A 15,973-nucleotide genomic window follows, 5' to 3' on the forward strand; every position below is an offset into this window, starting at 1 on the left:
TTCAATAAGACTGCTCAGAAGCCCCAAAAAACACATATTTCGCGAGTGTGGTATAAGGATCTATTTTAGGTTTTACTATCATTTTTTTTATATATATATTTTAAAAGATTTTCTGCTGTGTCTGTATTTATGTACTGTGTCTTTAAATGTAAGGCCATTCTATGTACTTTGAAGATGGAGCCCCGAGGTGGGGTCACTCTGGCATCACTGCTGCTGGCCCCGCCCTCTGTGTTTAGCTGGCAGCTAGATCAAAAGAACCAGCAAGTGGATCATTGTGAGTTGTTATTTGGACAATTTGTTTTCTTTTGATATTTTCTGATTCAGGATTTTGCTTCTGTTATTGGATTTTGCTTGTGGACTTTTCATTAGGACTTGTTTACCTTGGATTGCCTTTGTCTTTGCCTTGTAATCCTTTTTTCATCTTTTTGCTATTTTGAGCATTTTGTTACATTTCTTTCTATTAAATAGTTTATTTTATAAAGATTCTTTGTGGCACTTGTTTCTGCTAGCCAGAGTTGTTATAGTATTTCTCTCTAGTAAGAATTTTTTGCATTTACTGGAACATCTATTATCTTTTTTAAATTTGAAAGCCAGCTGTCCTTTTAGGTCCTGCTGGACTAGAAAAAAGCAAGTAGTTTTTATGCCAAGTTGGTCTGATGTAAGCCTTGTTTGGTCTGGCCAGGGATGCATGCTTTTTGGTAATTTTTGAAGGCCACTAACCCCTTTTTGCCATGTTGGTTCCTTCATTTCAAAACAGCGAGAAGTGGAGATTAAAATGGTGTTTTGTTTGGAAGTAGAGAGAAGGATAATCAAGAACATTAGCATTATTAGAAGTAAACTAAAATCAAAATCAGAAAACAAAATGTGAATTAAAATTCCCACCAATTGCTTTGTGTCTTGATTTTAGCCTCTAACAAAGTCTTTCCTTTTCTTTTTAGAAATAAAAATTAATAGCACATTCAAAGAAAGCAAAAATATTAAAAATAATTAATATTAATGCGCTTCTGATAACAATCAACCTGAAATAATGATGAAAACCAATAACAAAATGGAATGGAAAATGAATACACATCAAAATGAAAACACAAATAATTGATCATGCATTCCTGACAATCATGCTATTTCATGTTGTTAAGGCAGAAAATTAAAGCCTGTAATGTTAAATGCTTTGGTACAATTGTTTAAGTATTTTTGCTCCAGTATCCATAACAGAGGACTGAATGCATGTATTTTAAAAATGAATATATTCTAAGCCATTAAGGTTGTTTCTTACAAAATGTAATTATTTGTGATATATTCAGTCGAAATGAGAACAAATACATTATTTGCATCATATTTTTAAATGTTTCAGTCTTTCCTGGTTTATATCCATTGTCATATGCACGCCAGAGCTGATATTTCATACTCAAAAGAATCAGAACAACATTTAGTGTTATTGTAGGCAGCAGTGTATTTCATTCTCTGAAGCTAGGACAGCCAAACATAAAATGGCACAGCATAAAGGAGAAAGGGCATCACTTGATATGTAAAGACTTGGACAGCTAGATTATAAGTCATACTATGATAGAACTCACAACAACAGCAACAACGTTTATTTCTATAGCATATTTTCATACAAGGCAAGTAGCTCAAAGTGCTTTACAAGTTATCCAAGAAAAAAATAGAAATGAATAAGTGTATGAATTAATTCAACATAACCAAAAATAGTAAATCCAGCAGACCCCCGTGACCCTGTGTTAGGATATAGCATATTGGATAATGACTGACTGATATCAGAAATAGCCTTTAATTTTGGATTAGTTATTAAGTCTCATGATAATAATGATAAGTTTGATGCTATGGTATGAAGACCAGGAAGGACAAAAAAATTAAAAAAAAAAAAAACCTCCCAATTTGATTTCTGGACTATACAGTGCATCCGTAAAGTATTCACAGCGCATCACTTTTCCACATTTTGTTAGGTTACAGCCTTATTCCAAAATGGATTAAATTCATTTTTTTCTCAGAATTCTACACACAACACCCCATAATGACAACGTGAAAAAAGTTTACTTGAGGTTTTTGAGAAAGCACATGTACATAAGTATTCACAGCCTTTGCCAAGAAGTTCAAAATTGAGCTCAGGTGCATCCTGTTTCCCCTGATCATCCTTGAGATGTTTCTGCAGCTTAATTGGAGTCCAACTGTGGTATATTTAGTTGATTGGACATGGTTTGGAAAGGCACACACCTGTCTATATAAGGTCCTACAGTTGACAGTTCATGTCAGAGCACAAATCTAGCATGAAGTCAAAGGAATTGTCTGTAGACATCCGAGACAGGATTGTCTAGAGGCACAAAAAATTCTGCTGCTTTGAAGGTCCCAATGAGCACAGTGGCCTCCAAAATCTGTAAGTGGAAGACATTTGAAACCACCAGGACTCTTCCTAGAGCTGGCCGGCCATCTAAACTGAGTGATTGGGGGAGAAGGGCCTTAGTCAGGGAGGTGAACAAGAACCCGATGGTCACTCTGTCAGAGCTCCAGAGGTCCTTTGTGGAGAGAGGAGAACCTTCCACAATGACAACCATCTCTGCAACAGTCCACCAATCAGGCCTGTATGGTAGAGTGGCCAGATGGAAGCCTCTCCTTTGTAAAAGGCACATGGTAGCCCGCATGGAGTTTGCCAAAAGGCACCTGAAGGACTCCCAGACCATGGAAACAAAATTCTCTGGTCTGATGAGACAAAGATTGAACTCTTCGCTGTGAATGCCAGGCATCACATTTGGAGGAAACCAAGCACCGCTCATGACCAGGCCAATACCATACCTACAGTGAAGCATGGTGGTGGCAGCATCATGCTGTGGGGATTTTTTCAGTGGCAGGAACTGGGAGACTAGTCAGGATAAAGGGAAAGATGACTGCAGCAATGTACAGAGACATCCTGGATGAAAACCTGCTCCAGAGCGCTCTTGAACTCAGACTGGGGTGACGGTTCATCTTTCAGCAGGACAACGACCCTAAGCACACAGCCAAGATATCAAAGGAGTGGCTTCAGGACAACTCTGTGAATGTCCTTGAGTGGCCCAGCCAGAGCCCAGACTTGAATGCGATTGAACATCTCTGGAGAGATCTTAAAATGGCTGTGCACCGACACTTCCCATCCAACCTGATGGAGCTTGAGAGGTGCTGCAAACAGGAATGGGTGAAACTGGCCAAGGATAGATGTGCCAAGCTTGTGGCATCATATTCAAAAAGACGTGAGGCTGTATTTGCTGCCTATGGTGCATCGACAAAGTATTGAGCAAAGGCTGTAAATACTTATGTACATGTGATTTCTCAGTTTTTTAATTTAATAAATTTGCAAAAACCTCAAGTAAACTTTTTTCACGTTGTCATTATGGGGTGTTGTGTGTAAAATTCTGAGGAAAAAATGAATTCAATCCATTTTGGAATAAGGCTGTAACATAACAAAATGTGGAAAAAGTGATGTGCTGTGAATACTTTCCGGATGCACTGTATATTATGCAAAAAAGTGTTTGCTTTGTGATTCAATAGCATAATTTGTGTGGGTTTATTGTGTTGCTGTGTTTGCATCGATTACTATTTAAGACTTGCTGTAAAATATTCATGGACCAATTGGCATATCATTTTGTAATCCGCTTAATCCAGACTAGGGTTGAAGATTTGCTGGAGCCTATCCCAGCTAGATTAGAACACAAGGCAGGAACAAACTCTGTACAGGGGAAACACACATTTAACCCACACACCAAACACACACTTGGGCCAATTTAGTGTCGCCAATTAACCTAACCTCATTGTCTTTGGACAGTAGGAGAAAACCCACACAGAAACAGAGAGAACATGTAAACTCCATGCAGGGAGAGCAAAGATGCAAACCCTGGTCTCCTTACTGCAAGGCTGCAGCACTACCTCTGCACTAATATTATCATTACCTAGTTGTTAAATATTTTCCACTCCTTATTAGAGTAGTCTAGTGTAGCACTTGTTAAGCTACTAGACCAGGGGTAGGCAAAGTTGTTCCTGGAGGGCCGAAATGGCTGCAGGTTTTTGCTCCAACCTAGTTGCTTAATAAGAAGCACTTATTACTCAAGTAATACTTCTGCTTCATTTTAGTTGTTTCACTCATAAAGATTTTGAACCATTATTGCTTATTTTAGTCTTAAACAGCTGTACTGTCTGGTTTTTAATTGCTCCTTATTAGCAACTAGCAAAATGCCCCCGCTTTGCAGCGGAGAAGTAGTGTGCTAAAGAAGTTATGAAAAAGGTAAGGAAACCTTTTAAAAATAACGTAACATGATTGTCAATGTAATTGTTTTGTGACTGTTATGAGTGTTGCTGTCATCAAAGATTTGATTATCATTATTTCGTTCAATCAGGTTCGTATTTAGAGGATGAGTTGTGTTCAAGTTACATTTCGTGCTTGTCAACCGTTGTAAAGATAACAAGGTTTCATTCATCGAAGTGTTCACTACCCAAATCGGTAGTCGTGAATCTAAGATGTTTAACAGGCATTCCAGGTATTAAATTGTGGATTTGCCTACGAATATTTAGCGGCAGCGTGTCTATGAACTTAATTTAAACTTAAGCTTTACACCTTTACGAAGGCTTGTTCAGCTTCAGAGGGTTGTTCCTTTCTTACTGCATCAATAAACAGCTCGTCTTCCTTTTTATCTGAGACATCACACACTGCATGCACGGGTTTACCTTTCCCAGTCCTGGAAACTTTAGTGAAGTGGTTCAATTTACCACATTTTTTACACTGTCTTCCTTTAGCTGGACATAGATTTTTTTCCACTGTGTGCTTTGTTTGCGCAGTAGCTGCACTTATGAATATGCTTGTATGCGTCACTTGCTTCATATTATTTTGCTGCCTTCTCAATTGTGTAATGCGTTTTTTGTTCAGCGCTCATTGTAGCTCTTGCTTGTTGTCTGCATGCTGCGTTCACAGTCAGTTCACGTGAGCTGCTCGGAGTACATGCATCGAAGGTTCTTAGCTGTGGTTGTGCTATCTCGTGCAATCTTGCGATGTCCACGGATTTATTTAATGTTAGCTCAGATCCGGCACTTAAAAGTTTATCTCGCACTTTCGCTGAGTTGTACCAAACATTATTCTATCCCTGACCATCTCATCTTCGTTTGCATAAGCACAGTCCTTCACCAGCAATTTTAACTCCGTTACAAAGTGATCAAAAGTCTCGTTTATACCCTGCACTTTCTCATTAAACTTGTATCTCGCAAATATCGTATTCGTCTCAGGCATGACAAACGCCTCAAAACGGTCATAATAAGTTTTCAGTACCTTGGCTTCCTCCTGGGTGAGAGTCCATGTGTTAAAAATGTCTCTTCCTTTTTCCCAAATCCACAGGAGCAAGTAGCTGCATTTCTCATTCTCGTCTTTGCCTTTTAGCGGGCCAGAAAACATCAGCTCCACGTGCTGTTGGAAATTTTTCCATTCTCCCAGCAGGTTAAGAGAACCCCAGTCAATTAGTGGTGAGGGAACTCCAACAAAATCCATGACTGTCCTCTATTCTGACACCATGTCTTGTTTTCACAAATTGTGAAAAATGAAATAATGGCGACACTTTCTTTTAAAGTTACCATAATAGTAACCTTTGAGGTCCCTTTTTCTGGTGCCTTCCTGATGACATAGGTGCCTAAACCATGCCTGATAATAATACATTTCAATGACATATAAATATTACAGTGATCACCTCGATAGACATCTCACCACCCAAATCGCTACTCGTGAATCTAAGATGTTTAATAGGCATTCCCGGTATTAACTTTTTGATTTGCCTGCAAATATTTAGCGGCAGCGTGTCTATGAACTTGTGGAATTGCCTGTAAGTATTTAGCGACAGCATGTCTATTAACTTGTGGACTTTTCTGCAATTATTTGGCGGCAGAGTCACAAAGTTGCTTTCGTCTAGCTGCATCAGAAAATGTAGCACAACGTCTGACACGCCTCCTTTTTACTGTTTTCTCACAGCTTGGATTGCTGCTGATGGACGGCCTTTTATGGGCAGGCACTCAATTAACTGGGAGGCGTGGGTATGGGGGACGCAATATAGGCAGGCAGCCAACTACCTGGGAGGCGTGGTGATGGGGGACACAACTCCGCCTCACACAGCAACCGAGTTGCAGGCTATGGCCGTATATATGTATGTAAGTAGGATTCAGTTATGACCGTTACGCGTAGAATTTCGTAATGAAACCTGCTTAACTTTTGTAAGGAATGAGCCTGCCAAATTTCAGCCTTCTACCTACACGGGAAGTTGGAGAATTAATGATGAGTGAGTCAGTCAGTCAGTCAGTGAGGGCTTTGCCTTTTAATAGTATAGATGAAATGCAAATGACACAAGAAACTAGCAGTTCTCCATTTAGCTTGTTACCATTTCCACCTGTGTGTATTTATCATGCACTATTAGGTTTAATCAAATACTTGGAAGGAAAGTGAAAAGAAAAAAAGTGAAGGACAGAGAATTGCTCATCCATTTTAGACTTCAGATCATTTGGATGATATCTAGGATACAAGAATGACCTGACATTGCAGAGTTAAAAGCACCAACAAGCCATGAAAATGAAATTATTGGCAAGGATTGTTTTCTAATTAAGAAACTGGGTTAGAACAAAAACCTACAGGACTTTGCCCACCCCTTTACTAGACCATGACTGTTACAAACATGCCATTGGTATTGAGACAAACTAACTAAAGTAACTTTTTAACTTTACAAACTGGAATTTCTTTAAAAGTATACATATTGACAAAATGATTTACATATATAGTATTGATAAAGGTTAGTGCCAAACTTGCCAAAAGCTACCCCCTTGAAACTGATACTTAAGATCTATACAATGCAAGGTCTCATTGGAATGGGAAAACCAAGTAATGTAGATTCCTAAGCAAAAATAAAATAATTCTTGTCATCTTTTAGAAAAAAATGTTAACCAACCTCATGATTTCTTTCTTTACTGTCATTTTGTTATCCTCTGTGCTACACATTAGCTATATCCAGGTAGTAATAAAGCTGATCCACCATGCAACAGCCATATAATCAAAGAATAAAAAAAACTATCCATGATCTCTCAGTATAAGGGATGAAAGAACAAATAATGCATTGAGTGAAATCAAATCAAAATCAAATGTTTTCTCATAATCACCACATAACCAAGCAAAAAAATGAAAAAGTATGTTACCTACAAAACATTAAGTACAGCATTACAGTAAATACTCAATTTTGGAAAATTACTGTGATATCCATCACATTTATCAGATTAACACATTTTGGCCATTTGTATAGTTTTCTCATTTACAGAGTGTTTTCTTTTTAAATCCCCAAACTCATATTACAATATTTTGTGTGCTTTTGACTGAGAAATTCTTTGTCTCCAAAAAAAAAGCCATTCTTAAATACCATCCCTTTTATAGTTGGTTTCATTTTGCTTCACCTCATTCAAAAACCAGATTTATATATTTTTGATATATCTGATGTATTTCCCATCTTTCAGGTGAAACAATTTTACTGTATATTCAGCCCAGCTTGATCTTTGGATTTCCCTGTAAATGTCAATACTGATCTGTCAAACAAATCTACCTCCTGTGCATATTACAGAATATGAACTAGACTGGGTCTCAGAATCTATCTCTGCAGCACCCATTTGTGAATCACAGCTCCTTTTGGCCTTCTTAAAAACTTTCCTAATTAAATACAAATTTCACATGGCTGGTTACCATCATGCAAAGACAACTCTTGTGGGACTTAATTAAAGGAACAGAATGAATGTCTCAAAGGACAAACTCTCAGCACGCCTGCCACAAGAAAAAAGTGAATACCCTAGGCTTCGACTGTTATTATTATTGATCGTAGTATAAGACTGGATGGCTCAATGTTTTAAGGCCTCATCATTTACCTCTAGAGAGCAGAGCAAAAGTACAATCAAGCATGCCTCATGGATCACAGAGGCTTTGTGGTGCTGAAGAGGAGGGGGCTTGAGGGGAATGAGGGGGGTGTCCAGGATGGTTGCAGCAAAATGCCGTTCACCTTTGGGAGGCCTAATTCCTGAAAACAGGTTGCACAGTATTGAACTATTCTATGCTTCACTGAGCAGATGAGGCAAACTGAGAAAGGAGATGATCTATTTTATTTTTCTTCATTATCTTTGGATTTTCTCAACCATCTGTCAACAAAATCGAATGAATCCTTGGAAAAGAAAGAGCTGAAATAACTTATTAAATAAGTATGATGGTGCAAATGGGACAAAGTTACATCCAACCATTTTCAAAACCATAATCCCTAGCAAAGTGCCAGTGGATGATACATCCTACCTTAACAGCAGCAGGATAAGGATAAGTGTACACTCACACTGAAAAGTGGCAACTTGCTGCATGTTGACTGGACATGGAAGTAGTAACTGTCACCTCTGTATGCATTACAGCACTTGTTACTACTACCACTTCACTCGCATCATACCAACTGAGACTTGCTAACAAGCATAACAGCTTATATTTGAAAGAGGATGGTAGAATCTGCAAATAGAGAAAAGACTCAAACAAACTTGGCATGACCTGGAAGCCTCCAAAAAGAAGACACGTCACTTAAGAACTGAGGTTATATGGTGTAGTAGTGCTGCTGTGCCACCTCGTAATATTACATACTGAGAAGGTAAAAGGGGCATACACACATGAAGAATGGTGCTTAATATTTGAAAGATCACCATAGAATTTTTACAGCATTCAACGAATGAAAGAAGATTTCAAATTATATTTACTTAACAGATTATGAATGCCTCTGGAATAGCTTTTCAGCATAGTCTAGTTTGTAGCTATCTCTTCACAGACTAGCTACTTCCTCATACAGTTCAATGATAATTACAGGACATAAAAAAATTTTGAAAGGTATATGTTAATTTGTCTCATTAAATCTGTGATGTAATTTTAATGAAAAATATTCGTATTCCATGTTTCTAATACAGGTGTGTTTTGCTCTGACCACCACAAGTGTATTAGCCAAGCTCATTGGAAAACATTGCACACACAAATATACGTACCACAACAAAAGGCAAACTAATGTGCATTTTCGATGGATAAATCATGGTGGACCAATTTCAGTCCTACAAGAGTAATTCCAGGGTTAAACTGCAGGTAAGGTGGTAGAAGCCATTCTACATATTTGTTAATGTAGAGAACAACTGCATGAGCTTTGGGGAAGTAAGTTGTAATAAATTTCCAGAATCTGGAGTAATAGCATGATATAAATAATGGTATATTTAAGGTTTTGGGACAACAAAGGACAAAAGAAAGACCAAGGAAATATCTGGAGGTGCAGGATCCTTGAGTTTGAATGAACTAAGTATATGGTCTTCTGAGAAGTGCAGTAAAGGAGTTGAAAACAATTCAGGTGGCTGTAAGAGGGTAAAAAACAGAAGAGGTATTTGAGGAGTTCCTACATACTGCAGGTGAATTTCCTGCGAGTTAAATTCAAGCTGGACGCTTACACACTATATAAGGTCAATAAACTAATCTGATATGTTAAATAGGATTGGCAGTGCTGACTTGGCAATGATAGAGTGAAATATGCATGGAAAAAGAAATTTGTTCCATTCTGACTTCCTAAACAATCCTAAGCAAGATGTGTAAACACAGAGCCAGTGTTGGCAATGCAAATTTAAAGAACACTGCCAATAATTACCAAAAAGATGTGGAGGTTCACTGAAGAACACAACAATGGAGGCAGATTTGAGATACTGCATGAGGGTTAAATTTGTCTGGTGCAGAGGAACATGGTGAAGCAGTTTGGGTATGTGTTTTAAAATGAAGAAATTGATTGTCTGAAAAGTAAGGAGTGAGGCCAGGAAGGATATCGCAAAAATTGTGAAAGAAAGTAATGAAAAAAACAATGGACCTGGAATCTATTAATGCCATAGTTATAGCCATTGACATGTTCAAGCAACTTTGAGTTACTGTGCCCTATCCACTTAAGGATATACTGTTACAGGTAATTGCAAATTGCCATAAGTAAATTAATAAAATTATATTCAATTTTATGAATGAATAAAATCTCCATTAGCAGACTAAAGATAATCAGTTGTGACGTAACTATAGAAAAAGTGTTAGTAACTGAAATTCCACAGTAGGGTATATTTGTCTGAACATAACTCAATACTGTATTGAGAAAAACAAAAGCCCCAAAAATAAAGCTATCATGCTTTGTATACAAAAGGTAAAATCAATTTATGTTTGGCAAATACTATGGTCGATAATAACAACATTAGAACCTGAAGAATGTCATTGGCTTCAGGGGAAAAAAGAACAGTGACCTAAGTTATGTGTGCAGTTCACATAAACAACAATCAGTCAAATGTCAAACAAGGGCATAAAAAATTCAAAAGAATGATGGTGCAGATCATATAAGTGCACCAAAGTACACAAATGCATGAGTTCCAAATTCTGTATAAAGCACTATGAATAAGATGGTATAAAAAAAGTGTATAAAATACACGTGTATTTTTCGAGCATGCTCAAACACAGGAACATATGTTGGTGTAAAAGTATAACAAAACAACGGGCAGATAGGGAGTGTCTGATTATTGCATATAGCGCCGAAGTTACTGCTCTTTACCATTCTTTCCTCTGCATGTCCTGGAGTACAAAAGAAACAGCATACAGCAACATGCTGGGACTGGCAGGAACACTCAATAAAACTGAATAAAAAGAAAATCAAGTGACGGTGAGATACGAAGAAGGCAGCTTCGCCAGCGTTTGTGTGTCAGCAACCTTGGGGGCTTTAGTATGCATCATGGTACACCGCAGAGCTATAGCACGTCTTTTGTGAAAACAGCTGTGTCAGATGGGGTTGTATGGATTGATTCTGAATGCGACTGAGGGAATGAAAAGTGAATTAAAAAAAAAAAAAAGCTAACCTTTACAAGGATCATAAATTGCACCGGCTGTTACAGACCGAAATCAAATGTATGCTTTTATTCTAAAATAGTAAGACTAAGCAGTTTACTTTTCAAAACGGAGTGGTGCAGGATCGAACTCGCGACCTTTTGATTCCCAAACGGGAACTGATTCTATTGAACCACGAAAGCAATTACAATAAACAGCTGTCAATGTCGCATGTTAAGGCGGCTTTTTGTTTCTGCAGTTATATTTTTGAATAAAAGCGCAATTGTGTTATATTTGTACCTTTTTCTTTGATATTTGTACTTCAGGCTTCATACATTATATAGTTTATGCCTACATTTTGTCATCTACTACTAGAATATAAAAAACGTTTCTGTTATAACAATTTTGTTTACACAGATTACTGTAGAAACGGAACAGACATGAAATGCGTGTGTTCCAAATAACGATCTATTATTTCCACTCTAAAACTTCACTTCACTCCCAGATACTCAATCAAGGCATGAGCTGAGAGAAGTTCGTGCACGTTCTAAATTGGTGGGGGGATGGAATAGCCGGCTGCTCCTAGCTTCTCTTTATCAGCACATTTAGAGGACAAAGGACGCTGGCGGAGAGGTGTGAAGCGATTTAAGAAGCGATTTAAGGTGGGACGGAATTACGAGTTTTTTCGTAGGCTCTGGTAATTCTAGTGTTAATCAGTTTCAAAAGCCAAATTAAATTATAAGCACTGTAAGTGACAAAGTAACAGCAGCAGGAATTTTTAGTAACAACCGCATAAAGAAATGAAGGGTACAATGAGAAGGTGGTTTTAGTCCAAAACAGACCAACTTCTATGAACGGCAGAAAGATAAAAATAAGTATTCATATATACAGTAACAGAAGCCAACTGAAAACAAATTACCATCAATGGATAAGACTGGAATGACTGGAAAAACACTCTGTAGGAAAGCACTCCTATCTACCGAATAATAAAAAAAAATTCACAGCAACACATGTACCACCGTGTTGAGGTAAAAGGGCACAAGTATGCATGTAATGCCCTCAAGCTTGCCCAGGGTGGATGAGGATCGGCTTGAGAAGCTGAAACAATGTTTCTGATGTTGTAACATTTAATAAGGATCCAAGCATTCTGTAAATGTGTATGATATGCATGAATAAAGCACGTATTTTGCCTAACAGTTTTCCAATAAATTTTAGACAATAACATCCACAAAAAATAAAATGATGTACTGCAAATTAATCTTTAGGGAATGTTCTACCACCTGAAGTGTAAGTCACACAATACTTAATGCCAGAATCTCCTGTCAACTTCTAGGAACTTTTTACTCCTTAATCAGTTGCACAGTCTCAATGAGTATTTCAGGGCCACACAGTAAAACAAATTACTTGGGAGTAAAAGGCTCCTAAAATTAAACATTTAGAGCCAAGTTACTTTTTTAGTCAACAAATTACTGAAACAAAGCAGCTCATATTAACATAAACTTACTGTGTATTCTGTTCTGAGCCTGTGGGTCAGTTCATTTCTTTCATAGCTTGATTGTTACATTTCTCTATTATGGCTGACCTCTCACTGCTCAATGGTCTTTTGTTCAAGCTTTAAGCTTGTATATATTTTCTTAGAATATCAAACTAATTGAGTGTCTATTTGTCAGATTCTGAGTCATTTCATCGACAGTCAAAATATCAGTGCCACTTATCCATTCTGTATACTTAGGCCTCCTCTTTCTCTTGTTTCCCATAGAAGCCAGTGCCACACACAGGGTTTAGGATCAAATTGTTTAAGTGAAGGGTTTTCTGAGCTGATCCTGTATAAACCCTCCAAGGCTGAGACAATAAATCAATTGTGAAGTTTTGAGTTCACACTGCAGCTAAAAGGTTGGAAAAAGCATGATCTTAACTAAATGTAAATCATTCCTGAAATCTGTACAGTTAGGCTCTTTTGCCAAAATGATTTCCCACCAACTGCTGTAAGACATGTCTGCAAACTGGCCTCTGATGAGCAGTCTGAGCACTCTCTACTCAATTCGCACAACCTCTACATCTTCACAATGAAATGAAAGTACATGTTATTTTTTCTCTCAGGAATTCACTATTCCACCTGCTGCACACATGTTAATGCTGGCTCCATCTACCCCAGATTGCTTAAATTATATTTTGCCAAATTAGGCAGGTCTACATTATTAAATATAGATTTTAGTGTGTTGATTATTCCCTGAATAAGGCCGTTTAAGCTCAGCGAATCCAACAAGACTTCCAATGTATACCAGAAAAAATATGACAGTAGTGCTGAATCACATTATTTGTACCGAACACATCAGTGCCAGTTTATAATGATTGAGATGATTTTACAGACTTACTGCTTTTGTGACATAAGTTTGTCTGCAATGCATCTGACAAAATCAGCACATGCAGTGTTGTTATCATATATTTTTGATAGAAAATATACGCTGTGATAGATGGCCGACGGCTCAACCCAGCCAGGACACTCACAGAGTGGATGGATGGGGGAAGGCAACCTCTTTGGGACACTACTTTCCCCAAGACTCTAGATGGCAGCTTCCCTGGACTGCAGGGGGGGCCCTGAAATCCCACAGGGCACTATGGGACATGTAGTTTAATACAAGAGCCCTGCTGGGTACCGTGGGAGCCGCCAGGGGATGCTCCAAAAGAACCTGGGGAGTCACGTCTCACCCATAGTCCGGAAGTACTACATAGTCACGGGGACGAAAGCCCAGACGTACTTCCAGGCTGAAGAAAACTTAAGTTCCCCTTCTGGCCCGGAAGTGCTAGCAAGTCACATGAAATGGAAGAACAGAAGCACTTCCGGGTCGAGGACTATGTAAAGGACTGCTAAAGACCCAGCAAGCGAGCCAGAGTCGGGTGGAGGTGAACAAAGCTTGTTAGGAGGTGTGGAGGAGAAAAGACAAAAGAGAGAATTGTGTTGATTGTGTTTATTTGCCCATTTATTGTGGCCAAGGTGCTTAGGGCACTGTTTTTGAGAAGAGAAGAAATAAAAATACTTCTTCGTGCTTTTACCCTGTGTCCTGAGCATCTGTCTGTTGGGTTTAAAGGGGCAACAGCAACCTCTAGCATCCACAACGCCAAAACAGATGAAATAGATGTAATTCTCATTACGTGATTATGTAGGCTATATTAAACTTTAATCTAAGTTTTTTAAAGTCACTCTCCACAGTTTGTTTCATGGGGGTGAGACTTGGCATGGACTAAAGTCCCAAACATTTTTATGCTTGTGACACTTAGTGTTTATTTACAATTTATTTTTTGAAATGATTCGTCGCCTTGAAAAGCTCAGTTTTCTCTAAAAACTCCTGAATGTTTTTACACAAAAATTTGTAATACTACGCTTGTTTAAATTGCTTGATTGTTTAGATGTATTGTTTGCAATGCTCACAATCAACTCTACATGAATTCTGAGGAGCTGTTATTTTTCCCCAGTAGTTACTGTCAAATACAGAAATGAAGGCACAAGATTTTTAATCTCTTTACCACAGGAAAAACAATGAAAACATTATTATGGCAATTTATTTTTAAGAAAATCAGATACATCTTGCAATGAAAAATATTTGACCAAATTTAAATTTAAGGCTTTCAAATTATGCCTTAATATGTAATTCGTTTGAAAATCAACAGCTGATTACAACTGGCATCAATCATTGCACTCAATTTGTAATTGGGTTTCAGTGTCTGATAGTCTCACATATAACATGTCATCAGTTATAAACAGATTTAAATACTATAAGGAATCGTCTAAATCCAGTAACTCTGTTTTGCAGAAACGCTTCTTATACCATGTAGATTCAGAAGTAGTACAATAAACCTACACTTTGAGAACTTTTATCACCTTTGTATGCTTTGCATGCTTCAGTATCATTAGAAAAATATTTTTTTTTCTCTACCACTATCACACAATAAATTGCCTTGTACTCCCTATGGCCACAAATGTTGCTCATATAGCCACCTACCAATTGATCAACCAATAAGGCAGCTGCTGTTCACGCTGTGACAAATAAACTTGGGTGTGATGATGTGTATTAACTCTGTGCATGCGGCTAGAGATGCACAGGGGTAGTGACCAAGCATCAGAAAAAAGACAGTTGTGGGGTCAGTTGCCAATCGCAACTTAACTTTAAATTCTTGTTGCAAATTATAATTTTTTGTCACATTTGCATCTATTTTAGTGAATCTGCAGAAAAAACTTGCCTGAAAAAGATTATACTGTAGGCTGGAAGTGTTATGGGCTACTGTTAAGTGTTTTATCAGTATCTGCATTTGTCTTCTAGACTGTTTAATCCAAAGGAGAGGAGAGGGCATGCTTGGTATCATGAGGACTGTCTTGGATGAGACATCAATACATCACAGGCCAAGGATTACATTACAGGTGCTCAGCAGTACTGACCACAAGATGATAAGCACACCTTGAAGGAATGCCATTTCACTCCCATCAGGAACACATGCACCCATGCACACAAACTTCTAACAGGCTAGTTGGGAGTAAATAGGACATTAATCTGGTCAGAAATCAATCCTTAGTGGAAGCCTAGTCTACCCACAATAGCCTTTACATCAGCAACAGTACTTCATAAGCTTTCCTCATAGTATATACTGTACTGACATGGATAACTGCCGCGTCCCACACAAAGGTCACATCTGGTATCCGTTTTTAAAGCAGCATGATGAGAACATAGAGTATAAGACAATGAAATTATATGATCTTTTATATATTGCATTCATCAAAAGAAAATCACCAAAAGAATGATGGTCTAAAGCATTAACATATACTCATTTATTGTTTAGCCCTGAAACAATGCAAGTTAGTGCAGTATTGTTTCCATTATCTAAAACTAAAACAAAATATGTCCCTAGCGAAAAAATAGTTACAACGTTAACTAAAACTAAATTAAAATTCTAAACTTTTCTATAAACTAAAACTAACGAAAACAAAATATTAAAAAAGAAATTCTTTTTGTAATTTTTATTTTCATCACAATAATCTTTTAGCGCAATATACATTCGAGAATGCAGTTGCCTGTATATTTATTATTTAAA

The 15,973-nt window shown here is 37.7% G+C and overlaps 1 protein-coding gene across 1 annotated transcript in view; it reads right to left on the reverse strand.

The window, feature by feature from the left end:
- large1 (LARGE xylosyl- and glucuronyltransferase 1) overlaps positions 1-15,973 on the reverse strand; it is a 481,706-nt gene that overhangs the window by 231,146 nt on the left and 234,587 nt on the right. The window lies entirely within an intron of this gene.

Source organism: Polypterus senegalus, chromosome 11 (genome assembly GCF_016835505.1).
Source record: "Polypterus senegalus isolate Bchr_013 chromosome 11, ASM1683550v1, whole genome shotgun sequence".
NCBI lineage: Eukaryota > Metazoa > Chordata > Cladistia > Polypteriformes > Polypteridae > Polypterus > Polypterus senegalus.